Source organism: Camelus dromedarius, chromosome X (genome assembly GCF_036321535.1).
Source record: "Camelus dromedarius isolate mCamDro1 chromosome X, mCamDro1.pat, whole genome shotgun sequence".
Taxonomy (NCBI): domain Eukaryota; kingdom Metazoa; phylum Chordata; class Mammalia; order Artiodactyla; family Camelidae; genus Camelus; species Camelus dromedarius.
Genome location: NC_087472.1, coordinates 101,462,406 through 101,478,170, shown reverse-complemented (window position 1 = coordinate 101,478,170; position 15,765 = coordinate 101,462,406). Strand labels below are relative to the sequence as shown.

The window sequence follows — 15,765 nt, the reverse complement described above, 5'->3', positions numbered from 1 at the left end:
ACATCTCCCACAGAACCTACTTCAGTTCTCTTTATGTAGGAGACCTTCAGTAAGTGATGGTTAAAGACATGGAAACAACCTAAATGTCCATTGATAGATGAATGGAAAAAGAAGTTGTGGTATATTTATATACATACATGTATATATACATAATGGAATACTACTCAGTCTTAAAAAGGAATGAAACAATGCCATTTGCAGTAACATGGATGGGCCTGGAGATCGTCATACTAAGTGAAGTAAGTCAGACAGAGAAAGACAAATATCATATGATATCACTTATATGTGGAACCTAAAAAAATACAAATGTACTTATTTACAAAAAAGAAATAAAATCACAGACATAGAAAAGGAACTTATGGTTACCAAAAGGGAAAGGGGGGAGGGATAAATTAGGAGTTTGGGGTTAACAGATACACATTACTATATATAAAATAAACAACAAAGACCTACTATACAGCACAGGGAACTATATTCAATATCTTACAATAACCTAAGTGGGAGAGAATCTGAAAAAGAATATATCTGTATGTATAGCTAAATCACTTTGCTGTACACCTGAAACACTGTAAATCAACTACATTTCGATAAAAAAAATTAAAATAAACCTTAAAAAAGTAGTAGTTAAATTCATGATTATCTCCCCTCACGTCTGTGCTTTGGTCTTATTTCTAAGGAGAGTCAATATCTCCCATCTTGTACAAGTCTTGTAACCGTGAAACACGCTTTCCTTTTCTGTGTGGAGCGAGCATGTGGACAGAGTGGGTTTGGGGTTGGAGCCATGTGACCGTCACCTGAGGCTGTCAGGGTTTGTCCAAATCAATGCAGAGCCCTGTACAAGCCAAGTGAGAAGCCAGGTTGCATGAGACGAGAAGCCAGAGTAGCGTGCATTTCGTCACGAAGAAAGGACCAGAAACAAAAAATTATAGCCGGGAAAGAGATGTGGAGGCAGGGGCATGAAATAATAAGGCAGTGGGTTTTGGTGAAGTGGCAAATAGATCCAGATTTGGTTTTGGAGAGGTGACTTGCTGGAATGGAATAACAAGGCCAATTATGGCGTGAGTGTGATTAAAATACTGGCACATAAAGGACCAAGGATAGCTAGCTCAGAGATGGCCACACACCAGCCTGCCTTCCAATGGGGAAAATGATGCTCAGAGACAGACAGACAGACACACACACACACACACACACACACACACACACACACACTTCTCTACGCCTGCCAACTCTTCTTCTGTTTCCAGGTGTCAGACACCTTTTCCTTTCTTAAAAATCCATTCACAAATGAGCCAGATTGAGCTCCTAGTGAGAAAGGAAACATCGGCAAAGTTGCCCTGGAGTAATGAGCACTGATAATTAGAATATTATCCAAAACAATCATAAAAAATAACTACTGAGACACTCCAAGGCAGGAGTGTTAATGTTAAAGGGGAAAAAAAGCGGTGGCCCCTAAATATCCCCAATCATGGAAAACCGCAGTCCCCTGTGCCTGGCCCTGTGGTCAGGGCAAGACTCTCTGTCTGCAATTGTCTCTTGGAAGAAGAGCTACCGAGGGCTTCCTCAGCCATCAAATCTATTGTTCTCCCACAGATACGCAGCATCTGACCTCGCTAGCATGCAGCTTATAAACAAACGAGAACGTGGCCATCATTCTCACAAATGGTTTGTGCCACAAAAGGCGCTGCATGTTCCTGCAACTTCAGTGTGTGGATGGACTATTAGGTTTGCCCAATTCATGCATGGCAAGTCTCTCCAACAGAACTGACAAGGTTTCCACTGCTCTAAGTTCAAGGGTGAAAGGAGTTGCAAGGTCATTCATTTTTGAACAGGAAAATCAATGTATAATACAGAAGGAACTTTAATCATTTCATTTTTCTTCAGTTGGGAGAATTTCTCAAATTATTGAATTTTATGAATGGAACAATTTTATAGAAGGAAGAAAAGAGAGCAAGAGTAAAATCTCTCTTGCTAGGATGGCTAGCAGTTCTCACTGCATCCTCTGCATCTGTGGCCTCTCTGCCAAGTCAACACCCAGGTGCTTTCCCCAGATTTCTTGCCGTCAGCCCCTGCTTACCTCGGCCCCTCAGGTATCAGATATCAGGTGAATATCTGACACCCTTTGCCCCCAGGATTATTCCTGCTTAATTTCTGAGCCAGACCACCAATGTGTGAGTCTGAGATGAAGCTGGCTTCTCCCAGTGTCCCTGATGCACTACTCAGCCACATTCACCAGTTCACAGCATTCACCAGGCGGTCCTCTCCATGACCCTCCCCCACATTGGATCCAGCCCTATGATTAGGCCTCTGGGTCTGTTTCTCTGCATAGCTCTCATGCCTTCCATTGGAATTATAGCCTCACCACCTGACCCCACTCACCAGAGTCCCCATTAGTCTCTGAGGTCCACATTGCTGTCTGCATAGGACAGAGTTGGTTTTTCACTCACTAATGTCCTGCCTTAAAAAGACTGCCCCCAAACTTGACAAGGGTATTTGCATAACTTGCAGACTATCACCATTCCGGATTAGCTCTTTCACTCCTGTTAGATGGGTCTTCGTTAGAGATTTATAGTGGTTGTTTTTGTTTTTTTTGAAAAACAAAAACATTTTATTTGCAAACAGAAGTGACCTTTAAAAAATAAAATATTTGTGTAATGTAGAAATACTGCCAAATACATTTAATTCATTCTTTTAAAAATGATTTTTCATTATAGCATTCATTACAAATTAAAGTATAAAGGCTATTCTATCTTCAGTATAACCATTCAATCATAACCACTCTCAAATTTGTATATTCCCTCTAAGTTTTTCTTTTGATAGCATTACTCAAGTGAAATAATATTACATGTGATTTTAGTCCTGCTTTTGTCTCTAAATATCTTCAAGTAATAAGCATTTCCCATGCATTCTAATAATATTACATAATCACAATAAACATTTTCAGTAGTTCAATAAACAATTTTATTAAATGGATTCATCACCATATACTTAGCTTTTGCCCTACTGTTGGATGTGTAGGCTATTTCCAAATTCTGCTGTTGTAAAGAACTCTATAATTAGTATCTTTGTGTATGTCAATGTTTCGCATTAATAGTTCTCAGAATAAATACACAGCTGTAATATTTCTGGGGAAGACACAGAAACATTTATATATTGCCAAACTGATAAAGGATTTTCCACTTACAACTCCAAATACGAGCTTCGAAAGTACTTGCCTTATGAGTACTTACTAGCCTAGGCCAAAAGATTTGTCTCATTTTGTTTTAAACTATATTTCTCTGATTACTAGGAAGATGGGCCATTTTTCTTTGTGTCCTTTCTACTTATATACCTAAGGTGATTTTTAGTTTATTGCTCTCACTCATTAATTAAGTTATAATATTTGCATCTTATTTGTGTGTATGTGTCTTTTATTTAATACAAAATAAATGTATGCCATAATAGCAACAAACCCCAGAAGTGGGATTGCTGGATCACATGGTAGTTCTATTTTTAATTTTTTGAGGACCCTTCGTAATGTTTTCCATAATGGCTGCATCAATTTACATTCCCAAGGGTTCCCTTTTCTCCATACCCTTGCCTCTATTTATTATCTCTTGTCTTTTTTATAATATCTGTCTTAACAGTTGTGAGGCGATAACACATTGTGGTTTAGATATGCATTTCTCTGATTAGTGTTGTTGAGCACCTTTTCATAAACATGTTGGTTATCTGTACCTCTTGGAAAAATGTCTATTCATGTCCTTTGTCAGTTTTAAAATCAGGTTGTTTGTGATTTTTTTGCTATTGAGTTGTATGAGTTCCTGATATATTCTGGATATTAACTTCTTGTATTACATACCTCAGATATATGGTTTGCAAATATTTTCTTCCATTCGACAGGTTGCCTTTTCATTGTGTTACTTCCTTTGCTGTCTAGAAGCTTTTTAGTTTGATGTCATCCTGCTTGTTTATTTTTGCTTTTGTTGCTTGTACTTTTGATGTCATATTCACAAAGTCATTGCCAAGACCACTGTCAAGGAGCTTTTTTTTGTGTTTTATTCTAGGAGTTTTACAGTTTCAGGTTTTACATTTAAGTCTTTAATCTGTTTTGAGTTAATTTTTGTGTATGGTGTAAGAAAAGGACCCAACTTCATTCATACACGTGAATATCCAGTTTTTTTAGCATCATTTTATTTATTGAAAAGATTATCCTTTCCCCATTGTGCATTCTTGTAGCCCTGGCCAAAGATTAGTTGATCATATGTGTGTAGGTTTGTTTCTGAGCTCTCTATTATGTTCCAGTGGTCTATGTGTCTGTTTTTATGCCAGTACCATACTGTTTTGACTACTGTAGCTTTGAAGTATAGTTTGAAATCAAGAAGTGTAATGTCTCCAGCTTTGTTCTTCTTGCTAAAGATTCCTTTGGCTATTTGGGGTCTTCTGTAGTTCTGTTTATTTCTGGGATGCAAAGATGGTCCAACATACCAAATCAATAAACATGATACACCACATTAACAGGATGAAGGATAAAAACCACATGACCATATCAATAGATGTAGAAAAGCATTTGACAAAATTCAACATCTTTTCATAATAAAATCTCTCAATAAATTAGGTATAGAAGGAATGTAGCTCAATGTAATTAAGGCCATATATGATGAGTCCACAGTATCATACAGAACACTGAAAAGCTAAAAGTGTTTCCTCTAAGATTAGGAACACAAGGGTGCCCACTCCCACTACTTCTATTCAACATAGTACTGGAAGTCCTAGCTAGAGCAGTTAGACAAGAAAAAGAAACAAAAGCCATCCAAATCCAAAATGAAAAAATTAAGTTGTCTTCGCAATGACATGATCTTATATATAGGAAACCCTAAAGACCACACCAAAAAAACTGTTAGAACTAATAAACAAATTCAGTAGAGTTGCAAGATACAAAGTCAATGTACAAAAATCAGTTGTGTTTCTATTCACTAACAACAAACTATCTGAAAAAGAAAAGGAAACAATCCCAGTCACAATAGCATCAAAAAGAATAAAGTGCTTTGGAATAAGTTTAATCAAGGAGGTGAACGATCTGTATATGGAAAACTGTAAGACAACTGTGAAAAGAAACTGAAGAAGACACAAATAAATGTAAAGATATCTCATGCTCTTGGATTGGAAGAATTAATATTGTTAAAATGTCCATATTACCTAAAGTGATCTACAGATTCAGTGCAATCCCCATCAAAATTCCAATGGCATTTTCCACAGAAAAAGAATAAACAATCCTGAAATTTGTATCCAACCACAAAAGACCCCAAATAGCCAAAGCAATCTTGAGAAAGAACAAAGCTGAATTTGTATCATGAATGAGTGTTAAGTTTTGTCAAATGTATTTTCTGCATCAATTAATATTGATTATTTGGTTTTTCTTCTTTACTCAGTTGATATGATAAATTTCATTGATTTATTTTTTTAAAAACTTTTTTTTGGAGCAGTTTTAGGTTCACAGCAAAATTAAGAGGTATTTTCCATATACCTTCTGCCCCCACACATGCATAGCCTCTGCATTAGTAACATCACTCAGCAGACTGGTATACTTGTTATAAATGAAGAACCTACATTGACATATCATAATCACCCAAAGCCTGTGATTTACCTTAGATTTCACTCTTGGTGTTGTACTTTCTATGAATTTTGACTAATGTATAAGGACATGTATCCATCATTATAATATCATACAGAGTATCTCACTGCCCTAAAAATCCTCTGTGCTCCACCTGTTCATCTCTCCTTTGACCCCCAACTCTTGGTAACCACTGATTTTTTTTTTGCCTTTTCCAAAATGTCATATAGTTGGAATCATACAGTATTTAGCCTTTCAGAGTGGCTTCTTTCACTCAAGTAATATGCATTTAAGTTTCCTCCATGTCTTTTCATGGCCTGTATAGGTCACTCCTTTTTAGTGCTGAATAATATTCCATATAGTGTTGAGTAATAGTCCATTGTTTGGATGTACCACAGTTTATCTGTTCAACTACTGAAGAGCATCTTGGTTGCCTGAAAGTTTTGGCAATTATTTATAAAGCTGCTATAAACATCCATATGCAGGTTTTTGTGTGGATGTAAGTTTTGAGCTCTTTTCGGTAAATACCAAAGAGTGGGATTGCTGGGTCCTATGGGAAGAGTATGTTTAATTTTGTAAGAAACCATCAAACTATCTTCCAAAGCAGCTATACCATGTTGCATTGCCAGTAGCAGTGAATGAGAGTTTCCCTTATGACATACGATGTGGAGGATCTTTTCATATGCTTCCTTGCCATCTGTATCTCTTTGCTGAGGTGTCTGTTAAGGGTTTTGGTCAATTTTTTAATTGGTCTGTTTTCTTATGGTTGAACTTTAAGGGTTCTTTGTATATGTTGGGTAAAAGTCCTTTATCAGATGTATCTCTTGCAGATCTTTTCTCCCAGGCTGTGGCTTGTCTTCTAATTCTCTTGACATTGTCTTTCGCAAAGCAGAACTTTTAAGTTCTAGTGAAGTCCAGCTTACCAGTTCTATCTTTCATGGATTGTGCCTTTGGTGTTTTATCTAAAAAGTCACTGCTATTCCCAAGGATATCTAGGTTTTGTCCTTTGTTAGCTTCTGGGAGTTTTATAGTTTTGCATTTTATATTTAGGTCAAAGATCCATTTTAAGTTAATTTTTCTGAAAGGTATAAGGTCTGTGTCTAGCTTTTTTTTTTACATGTGATGTTCAGTTGTTCCAGCACCAATTGTTGAAGAGACCATCTTTATTCCATTGTATTGCCTTTGTTTCTTTGTCGAAGATCAGCATTGATACACTTTTTAAATATTGAACTAGCCTTGCATATCTGGAATAAATTCCACTTAATTATATTTTCTTTATACATTATTAGATTCCACATGCTAATACTGTGCTAATGATTTTTGTGTCTAAGTTCATGAGCAATATTGGTACGTAGTTTTCTTTTATTATACTAGTTGTCCAGTTTTAGTATCAGGGTAACATTTGCCTCATAAATAAGTTGGAAAATTTTCCTCCTTTTCTATTCTCTGGAAGAGATTTTGTATAATTGATGTTAATTTTTCTTTAAATGTTTGGTAGAATTCTCCTATGAAATTCGGCCTAGAGAATTCTATTTTGGAGAATTTTAAAATCGCAAACTTAATTTCTGTAGTGGTCACAGGATGCTTCAGATTATCTATTTCATTTTGGTTGAGTTTTGGTACCTTCTGGCTTTACAGGAATTGGTCCATTTTTCCTAAACTGTTAAATGTATTAGTGTAAATTGTTTGTAGTATTTCCTTACCCTTTTAATGCCTAATAAGATCTGTAGTGATAGCTCTGTTTACTTTCTGATATTGGTGCTTTTTTCTTCTCTATTTTTATTTTTAATAGCTGTACTAGAACTTTATCAATATTATTTTTTTATGAATCGGCACTTTATTAATTTTTACTATTATTTTCCTATTTTCAATTTTATTTATTTCTGCTTTTTATTATTTCCTTTCTTCTTCTTGCTTTCAGTTTATTTTACTCTTCTTTTTCTAGTTTCTTGAGATAGGAACTTAGGTTATTGATTTGAGATCTTTCCTCTTTTCTGCTATAAATTTCTCACTGTTTTAGCTGCATCTCACATATTTTCTTATGTTGTGTTTTCATTTTAATTTGTTTCCATGTAGTTACATCACTGGAGACATCCTCTTTGACACATGGATTATTTAGGGGTGTGTCGCTTAATTTGAAGTGAGGTTCTTTTTCCAATAAACTACATATAGTTGGGTCATGTTTTTTAATTCACTTAACCAATCTCTGCCTTTTTATTGGTGTATCCAGACCATTTACATTTAAGATAATTATTTATATGTTAGAGCTTAAGTCTGCCATTTTATTATTTGTTTTTTGATTGTTTCCTCTTTTTTTCTTTTCTTGCCTTCCTGTGGATTACTTGAACAGTTTTTTTTAAGAAATTCACCTTGCGTTATTTATACTGTTTTTGAATGTATCTCTTTGTACAGCTTTCTTAGTGGTTGCTCTGAATATTACAACATAAATATGCAATGGATCATATTCTAGCATATCAACATTTTGCCACTTCAAGTAAAGTGTGGAAATCTTCCTTCCATTTAAGTCCCTTTATTCTCATTGCTTTCAAATATCATTGTCTTGAGTATTAGATGGTGTTATAACTTTTGTTTTGATTGTAAAATATAATTTATAAAATTAGGAGAAGGATAGTCTCTTGTATTCACCCATGTGCTCTTTCTGTTGTTCAAGGAAGTAAATAATAAAGATGAGAGCAGAAATAAATGAAATAAAGACTAGAAAAATAAAAAGATAAAAATAAAACTAAGAGGGTTTTTTGGTGAAGATAAACAAAACCGACAAACCTTTATCTAGGCTAAGAAAAAAAAGAGAAGACTCAAATAAATAAAACTATAAATGGAAGAGGAGACGTTACAACTGATATCACAGAAATAAAAAGGGTCTTAAGAGAATATTATGAAAAATAATGTGCCAATGAACTGGATAGCCCAGAAAAATTAATAAATTCCTGGAATCATACCGCCTACCGAGACTGAATCATGAACAGAAAATCTGAGCAGACCAATAATGATTAAAGTGTTTGAATCAGTAATAAAAAAAAAACCTCTCAACAAAGAAAATCCCAGGACCAGATGGCTTCACTGGTGAAGTCTATCAACCATTTAGAGAAGATTTAATGTCAATCCTTCTCAAACTCTTCCAAAAAGTTGAGGAGGAAGGAACACTTCCAAACTCATTTTATTATGCCAGCATTACTATGCTGCCATAGCCAGACAAGCACACTACAAGAAAAGAAAATCACACAGGCCAATATCTTTGATAAACAGAGATGCAAAAGTCCTCAACAAAATAGCAACCAAATTCGACAGCACGTTAAAAGGATCATACACCGTGATCAACTGGAGATTATCCCTGGGATGCAAGATAGTTGAACACACACAAATCAATAATTGTAATATACATCACATTAACAGAATGAAGGATAAAAATCACATCATCTAAATATATATACAGAAGAGGCACTTGATAAAATTAAACATCCTTTCATGATAAAAACTCTCAACAAATTAGGTATAGAAGGAATTTATCTTAACATGACAAAGGCCATATATGACAAGCCCATAGCTAACAGCATACTCAAGGATTAAAAGGTAAAATCTTTTCCTGTAACATCAGGAACAAGAAAAGGATGCCCACTCTCACTACTTCTATTCAACACAGTACTGGAAATCTTAGCCAGAGAAATTAGGCAAGCAAAAGAAATAAAAGGCATCTACATTGGAAAAAAAAAAAAGAAGTGTAACTGTTTGCAGAGGACATGATCCTATGTGTAGAAAATCCTAAAAGACCCCAGCAAAAAACCATTAGAACTAATAAAAATTCAGTAAAGTTGCAGGATACAAAATTAACTCTTCCTTCTTGATGCCTGAAGATTCCTTCTTTTATAACTTCCTTTCTGCTTGAAGAACATCTTTTAGCCAATATTTAAAAGTAGGTCTGGAAGCAACTAATTCTCTTAATGTTTTTCATCTTAGAATGTCTTGATTCCCCTTCTCAGCTAAAGGATATTCTGGGTTGGCAGTTCTTTCCTTTCAGAAGTTGAAATATATTGTACCACTTCCTTCTATCTTCCATGGTTTCAGATGAGAAATCCACTGTCATCTGAATTGGTGTTTCCTGATAGGTCAACATCATTTTATCTCCAGCTGCTTTCAAGATTATATCTCTGCCTTCAGCTTTGAGAGGTTTAACTACAGTGTGTCAATATGAATTTCTTTGAATTTATCCTGTTTGGAGTTTGCTCAGATTCTTGTATCTTTGCGCTTTCTTCTGCCAAATTTGGGGTGTTTTTACATCATTACTTCAAATGAGTCTTTCAGCCTCATTCTCTTTCTCCTCTTCTGGGACTCCAATGATATGAATGTTGGATCTTTTCTTATTGTTCCATAGGCCCCCAAGAGTCCATTCATTTTTTCCAATCTATTTTCTGTCTTTTTTAGATGAATAAATTTTATTAATCTGTCCTCAAGTTCATTGATTGTAACTGCTGGCATATTTACTCTTCTATTGAGCCCATCAAGGAAGTTTAAAATTTTTGGTATATTTTTCAGTTAGAAGATTTCCACTTCATTCTTTTCCATAACTTGTATTTCTTTGCTGAGATTTTCTATTTTTTCATTTGTTTCAAGAGAATTTGTTATTGCTTGTTGAAGTTTTGTTGTTGCTGTTGTTGTTATGGATACTTTAAACTCCTTGTCAGATAATTCCAACATCTCATTCATCTCTGTTTTGGCATCAGTTGGTTGTCTTTTTTTTCATTCACATTTTGATTTTTCTGACTCTTGATATGATGGGTGGTTTTCATTAGTATCCTGGACATTTTTACTATTATTTTGTGAGACTCTAGGTCCTACTTAAATCTTTTATTTTAGCAGGAGTCACTTGTTTAGGTTTAGCATGCAGGTCCTGGCCTACTTTTGTGGAGTGTGGTTTGAACAATAGCTTATTTTTCAGAGTCTTTGCAGTATTTTTTGGTGTTCTTGGTTTATCTGGCGCTGCTGAGAGGGCTCCCACTGTTCCCTGATGGTGTTGCCTGAAAGGGGTTGCTCCAGGCAGGGCCATCTGATGTCTCTAGGTGGAGGAAGGGAGTCTGGGGGCCCACAGGGATGAAGAGTGTTTCCTGGGTCAGGCAGCTTGTTGTGTGTGGCAGAATCTCTCTTGCCAGTGTCAACCTGCCACTTGGTGTCTCTCAGTAAGGCAGGCTAGTCTTAGGTCTGGCAAGAGAGGCAAGCACTTCCTTTAGCTGCTTGTTTTTAGAGGGGCTCCTTATCCATCCAGTTTACCAGTGCTGTCAAATTCAGCTGGTGTTATCAGAGAACATACTATTTCATCTGGTAGAGTAATGAGCCTACCTGGGCTACCCTGTGTTGCTAGGTTGGGGTTATGGAAATGCTAGGCGTGGGTTGCTTTCTTCTGTTGAGGGGAGGTGGGGATGTAAGACATCCTGTGGCTGTGTTGTTCCTCTTCGGATCCAAACCAGTTCCTTTTCCCACATTTCAGAGTGCTCCTTTGTTTGCCTCTTAAGTTCTTTCCAGTGTTTATAGTTATACTTAGCAGGGGGAATCAGGGAGAAATGGGTCGAAGTCATCTTGTACAGACCAAAATTTCTTTTTAATTGTTTATTTTAAAACTAAAGAATAATTGAAGAAAAATATTATTATGATTGTTATATGATTGATACTAAAAATAATTTTGGCATAGAAATAAAGGGCACTTCAAAAAATGATCTGCTCCAGGTATCAAATATACTACCTTTGCTACTGAGAATGAGCAAAGTAAAAGGAGAGATTAGAAAGATTTTGAAGAGGACATTGAAGCCAAGGGTAGAAAGAGTGTTAAGAAGCAGAGAGAGATTATTATTATATTTGTTTTATGATGGGATTAGAAACCAGGGGAGCTGAAGCATTAGGTTGCTTGCCCAAAATTGCTTTGGCATTTGGCTGCAGGATGGTTGCAGAATTCAGGATTATGACATTCCAAGACCATGGTAACAGCACACTGTTTCCCAGGGTGCCGCTCTCCAACTCCAAACACAACCTCTGCCAGAAAATATACCACTACAGTCAAGTACCTTTTACCTATCTGGCAAATGAACAAAAAGTTTCAATAGAGACAACTGTTCACAAAATATAACTAGTATTAAATGTCTTTTATTAACTGTCTCTTAATTATCCTGCTTGGAGGTGGCTTAATTAATGTTCATGAATTCATTTCAAGATAATGATTACCACCAATGGAGTACTTACTCCTAGAGAGAGAGTATTAAATTATAATTGGCATTTGGATAAGTTTGTGAAACTGCATCTTATCTTTAAGCTTCTGACTTCTAGAATTTATCCATGACAACTTCTAAAATGTCACATTTCTGAGTTTCATTTGCCCACTGTCACTTCCATATAAACTAAGCCTTTGTTCCCAATGGTATATACAGGATTTCAGATAAAAGCTGACCACCTCCTGATTAAATGTTTTTGAGTCTTTCATTAGATCTCTCTATATAATGGTATCTATATTTCTTCCTTTTTCAGGGTCAACTTTTAGAAATCTAATGAAAGATTCAAACATACATATATGTAACATAAAATCATATATATATATATGTGTGTGTGTGTGTATATATATATATATATATATATATACACACATGTATTTTATGTATTTTAGCAAGTGTGATTGGGCAATGACTATTTGTTATATTGAGCCATGGGAAAGTACTCACTGGAAATAGATTAAGGTATCTTTGGAAAAATCTCTTAACTTTCAAAATGTTGGGATGCCATCTCACTCATCCCCAAATTTCTTCCAGCACATTAAATGGCTTCCCAGCATCCCAAAAAAGTGAACCAAGCTTTCAAAAGTGTTCATCTTGCAGTTAGCTGACACTTCTATATGAGGTACCACTGGTTTTGGGGGTCTTAGCTTCCTCTTACAAGTCTTGTAGTATTTGTGAGAAAAGTTACAGTACTTTGGTAATTTGAGACCTCAGTCTCACAACTGAGCTATTTAAATCATGACTCTATGAGGAGGTGAGATGACAAGGAGTTGGGTAAGAATGATCAAGTTTGTAAACTACAAGTGCAAAAATTCACCCAATAGTACAAATTATTACTCAACTGGAGGAATCTAAGGGTCACAGCCACAAGATACCACTCATACGATGTACAAATGATTCACCAAGAGGAGTGATATACTCATTCATAGGGCAAGTTCTAACATCTATAATTCTGCAACTCAGAGCAGCGGGAAGCAAGTCTGCTCTTGGAAACCTGCTTAGAAGAAGCAGTAATATTATTGGTTCTCCTCTCCATTTGTTCTTCAATATCATATCATCAACTGATGCTTCACAGTATTCCCCTGCACCAAATACTGCCCCCGTGTGAAGTGAACACGTAAAAAGTCATTGTTATTTTCTCTGCCATGGGGCTGCTGGCTGTACAGTGCCAAAGCAAAGTGGAGAAATGATTATTTGAAGTGAAATACTCATTTACTTCTTTGACAGTAAAAAGACCCAAGTTATTACTGTGAACCAAATGTCTCCTGGGGGATATGAATGAGGTTAAATTAATCCAAACTTCCTGGCTCTTAACTCCACCTGCTAATTCAGAGTCATCAGTGCTGTGGTCTGAATATTTGTGTCCTCCTCAAAATTTCTATGTTGAAATCCTAACCCCCAAGCTGATGGTATTAGGAGGTGGAGCTTTCGGGAGGTGATTAGGCCATGAAGGCAGAGCCTTCATGACTGGGACTAGTGCTTTATAAAAGAGACCCCCAGAGAGCTCCCTGAACCCGTCCACCACGTGAGGACAATGCAAGAAGTCAGCAGTCTGCAACCTAAAAGTGGGCCTTCACTAGAACCTGACCAGGTTGGCATCCTGATCTTGTACTTCTCAGCCTTCAGCACTGTAAGAAATACATTTCTATTGTTCACAAGCCACCCAGTGCCTGGCATTTTTGTTACAGCAGCCCAAACAGACAGCTTTCTAGAAAAGCCCCCTTTCGATCAAGTAGTCCTGGATGTCCCTGGAGGGATTTCACATGAAACACTGTGGCAGTCGCAGGACCCACTCATCCACTATGAAAACATCTTGCTTCTCTCTGGCCATGGCTTCCCCGTGTCAGTTTCACCGGCTCAAAGCTGGAGTGAGGGTCTCTTCCTAGTGCTGCTGCTGCTGCTGCTGGTAAGTCCAACTTCCCCACCAAGTGTGCTCTCTTGCCATGCTCCCTAAATGGTCCATGATGCAGTAGCAGTCCAGAGAACACCTCTCTTCTCCACTGTGTGGTATTCTTTGTCTCCTGAGCCCCAGAAAAAAGATGCTTGTGTTCAGTCTCATCAAAGCGTCTCATAAAATGGCTCCTTCCATGTTGGACCTCAATAATATCTTTCTCCATTGAGCCTCAAAAACCATTCTGTCAAACCAGGCAAGAACCAAAACCCTGCCTTCTGCTCTCTTATCCTCATTTCCAATTTCTCCACCCTTCTCTACCTGCACACTTCATGACTCTAACTCCTCTTTCTTCCTTCAGACACAGCACTCAAGAACTCAAGGACTCATGGACATCAAGTCAGAGAAATACTGCCCACCTACTATACCTACTTTGCCCCGAGTGGTGATTCTCTGTTAGAGAGTGTATTTTTTCATTGGCCTCAATCCTCCATTTGGCTTTGGCTGTTTAGACATGGCCTTAAGAGTCTCTAGAGCAGTAGTCTCCAAAATGGGGTCATCATACCCCAGGAATGAGATAATACATTGGGATGTAGGGAACAAATGTTAGAATGAATAGATAGATTCAGTTTTACTACTATTTAATATATAGATTGCCACTAGTGGTCTGTATGAGAGGGTCATATGTTTCACGTTTTACAAGGTGTCCTGAGGAAGGAGTGCATGTACCACCCTGGGAATAGTTGACAATGGAGTCCTCATGTGATCGCTCCTTTCAGCGTATTACAAAGTATTACAGTTTACATGTTCCTGGTTAGGTGGCATTACAAATTATGTTACCCAGTTTTAATTAATAACTCTTTCAAAATTGGCAAGTAACTTAAAAAAATCCCTGTAAAGAAACCATAGATCAAGATACTACCATTATCACAAGCTCACAAAAGTATAAGAAAAATTGGCAGCACTGCCAATTCTCTCACCCTAGTAGTAGCTCAGCACATTATATAAAATGAGGACATCTAATCAGAGTACTTTAAAATAGAAATTGTCAAGTAACTTACACTTAAAAATCACTTAAAATATGTTATTAACAATTATCTTCATTTGGAGTCCCCCCAAAGCAGACTTCAAGACCAGGATTTAGATGCAAGTATCTTATTCGGGAGGTGATTGGAGGAAGCACAGTGAGGGCATGGGGAAGTGACACACAAAGGCAGGAAAGCCAATAAAGCGTATGCTGATGAGTGGATTACTACTTTGAGCACCCGGGACTCTGTCCTGCTGAGGACCCTCTGGGGGACTCGGAAAAAAATTGTCCCTCCTCCGAGGTTCAAGGAAGTTGGGGTATTTATCCACTGACTCTTATCCTCATTGGTTAAGGATCATCCCTAGGCTGTTTAGGTCCCTGACACTTCCGGTCTCCCCCGTGCATACTGACCACACTTTAACAGTGAGAGAATGCTTTCATGAAGAGAGACATAAGAAGCTGTTGCTCTTACAGGAAACTTCTGCAAATGACCAACAGGGCCAAGGGGATCTCGGCTGGACACTGACAATGTCTGCTACTGCAACAAACCTTTCTGTGACTGTGTATAATTTCTTGACCTTTTAGAAAATTATAGTAGGAAGCTATCACAATTGGAAAGACTTTAAAAATATTATTCATTTTATCTTTTCTTCATCCTTTCAAAGTGTATCATTGGGTGTGGGACTTATCATGTACATAATACATTAGAGCAGGAGTACACAGATATAATTTAGAAACAAATATATCTGTATTGGCCATTCATGCACAAAATATTTTTATTGATACAGTTGCCTGGGTCAAAAAAGTTTTAGAGCTCACTCCTCTAAGTGGGGCTGGAATCTCAGAATGGTTTATGAGCCCTAACCACAAATTCTGTTGAAATACCTCAGGCCATAGTAGAGTCATAGAACAAAAATCATAATCCCACCTTTACTGTTTGTCCAGAAATGTCTTACAAAGGACTCTCTCTCCCTCTGTTCTC

At 36.9% G+C, this 15,765-nt stretch overlaps 1 pseudogene; it reads left to right on the top strand.

The window, feature by feature from the left end:
• Positions 1-13,399: 13,399 nt before the first annotated feature.
• The window catches only part of LOC116151028 (protein Mdm4-like), a 44,895-nt pseudogene continuing 42,529 nt past the window's right edge, over positions 13,400-15,765 (top strand).